The sequence below is a fragment of the Rana temporaria genome, chromosome 4 (genome assembly GCF_905171775.1).
Source record: "Rana temporaria chromosome 4, aRanTem1.1, whole genome shotgun sequence".
Classification (NCBI taxonomy): Eukaryota; Metazoa; Chordata; class Amphibia; order Anura; family Ranidae; genus Rana; species Rana temporaria.
The window spans coordinates 55277941-55280481 of NC_053492.1; the positions used below are offsets into that span (position 1 = coordinate 55277941).

General features: G+C 42.9%; 1 non-coding gene across 1 annotated transcript; it reads left to right on the forward strand.

Moving 5' to 3' along the window:
* The first annotated feature begins 312 nt into the window (after positions 1 to 312).
* On the forward strand, positions 313 to 496 carry LOC120938647. The gene has a single exon (XR_005749192.1). It is a non-coding gene; the product is annotated as a U2 spliceosomal RNA (small nuclear RNA).
* The last annotated feature ends 2045 nt before the right edge of the window (positions 497 to 2541 follow it).

A 2541-nucleotide genomic window follows, 5' to 3' on the forward strand; every position in this document is an offset into this window, starting at 1 on the left:
ATCCTGGGTGATGCCGTGTCCGTTCCGGAGGAGAGTGCCCGAAAAAACAGGGTTGCTGCGTGGTTCAGGAGGCTAATTAAGTCCCGATATAGTGGCGGGGAGTGCGGAGCTCTAAAAGGAACACTTCCTCCATCGTGAGCCTCGCGCATGCGCGCCCCGTGTGATATTTTTTTGATATTTTGTGTGATATTTCGTGATATTTGTGTGACATTTTGTGATACTCTGTATGATAAGATGTCATTTTTTCTGTATTTCTTTATTTTTATTCTTTGTTTTATATTGCACCAAATGTTTGGACTATGTATGTTTTTGTTACCTTTTAATAAAAAAAAAAAAAAAAAAAAAATCTGTTATCAGTTTAATATCTGATACGTCCCCTATCTGGGGACCATATATTAAATGGATTTTTAGAACAGGGAGATGGAAGAAGAGCTTGCTCTGTCCACTCCACGCATCGACCTGGTATTGCAGTACCTCCAGGACCAGTGCACCCCTCTCTTACGCAGTGTCAAAAAACAAACAAGTTGGATGATTTTCCATTCAAATCTGTCTGGTTTCTTGTTGCTGACAATGTTTCTTGCTTAACCTTGGCTCCTTGCAATAAACTGGCATTTAAGCCCTGTGTCTTTGTCTTCATTGCTTCTTGTCACTTTCTTGGGGGAGGAAGGAAGGAAGAATTGTTTTTGCTGCTCGCCAAATGACACTACTCTATGAAGTTACCTATTCAGGAACACCTAGATTTAGTTAGTGCACCAATTTTGACAAGACAGCTAGTGTTCTACTCCTTGCTCTCTCTCCTAAGGCCCAAAATAAAGCCTTCAATAGCAGTCACCACCCTGCTGTCAAACAAGGGGGCTGAATTTGCTCCATTGCTGTGCCTTGCTGCATGCAGCAGCTAGCTTGAAAAGTCTGTTGAGGCAAGGTTTTTAACTTTTTATCTGGAGGATCCCTTAGTCTTTGACTCCCTCTAGTGGCCCTCGATTTTTGTCCACGTTATGTTAACTAGGAGGCGGGCCCATGCAAATAATTTCCCTTGTTAAACGTGCACGAGGAGCACCTGAATCTGTGCAATTCTTGGATTGGGATGACTGAAGGTCATGACTGGGCTCCAGCAGTGTTGGGCAGGTGTCAGAAAGGTGTGGATTGGCCAGTAGACAGGGGATTGGGCCTGTAAGCCAGCAACACCCGTCTGGCTGCGGATTCACACCTCCGGACAGCCCAGATTGGGGAGAAGGGTGAGTGCTGAACACTAGACATGTGCAGACTGGAATATTTAATTTCGTTTTTTCGTTTGGAAAATAAATTTATTTAGTTACTCCCGAAAATCATTTTGATTTATTTTGTTTTTCGTTGGGGAATAGCTTTCGTCCGAAAATCCAATAATACTTTGTTTCTGTCGAATGGTCAAAAGAATATTCGCCGGAACGTCGAATCTTTGTTGGTTTCGGTCTAATGGTCAAAAAATATTCGACGGAACGTCAAATCTTTACGTTGAATCGTACATTTCCGTTCGAATATTCCTCCTACAAGAATTCTAATGTTGTATGACTAGTAATAATGTCGAATCTATTCTCTATAATGTCGAATCTATTTTCTCATAAATCGAAATCTATTCTCTGTAATGTCAAATCTATTATTTCTATAGTGTTGAATCTTTTCTCTATAATGTCAAATCTTTTCCCTATAATGTCGAATCTCTCTATATCGAATTTTTACCACAACGAAAACGAAAATAAAGCATTTTTTATGTCGGATCTTTCGGTTTTCGTTTCTTGCACTTTCGTTATCGTTTGTTAAAACGATAACAAAAAAAACAGATTTTCGGACGAAAATGCATTCTAACGAAAACGAATGCACATGTCTACTGAACACAGGCAAACGGGCAACTCTCTGCAATCCCTCTGGTGAGGCCGGAAAGCCGCTCGCTCGGAACAGAGAATAATTGGGTTATCACTTCTCGGCCCTTTTGGCTGCGATCTTGTGTCGTGGTTGAAAAGTTTACAGAAGGCACCAGTCCTGCTCGGCCTGGGGGTGTTTTCCTTAGTTGGTGCACCCCCTGCTGCTATTGGGTAGGACGCTGCTGGAAGTTCACGAGAGGGCGATTGTGGGTCGTAGCCCCACAGGGCATAGCTGGTCGGTGGAGGGGTGTCTCCTGGGGCCCTTTCGGGGGTACCCTAGGATCTCATTGTCGGCTGGCACGGATCTGTGCCCATCATGGCGAATTGAGGGCTCCAAAATTCACTGCGCTTACTGGCCAAGCCAGAATTTAAGGACAAGGTGACGCTGCAATCTATCATGGTGGACATGTTGATCGATATCTGCAACCTCTCGGTAAATCAGATATTTTGTTTGCAAGATTTTCCGTTGCAAGGTATTTATGATGTCACCTTCTCGTCTGCCGAGGTTTGCCTTAACTCTTTCGAGAAGATAAATGAGAAGAAAGAAGCTGAAATTTTGAAGTATCTGGAGGTTGTGCCGCTGTTTATGCAGGATGAAAATATGGTAATCGTCCATATGTATAATGCCTATGCAGATTTTGCA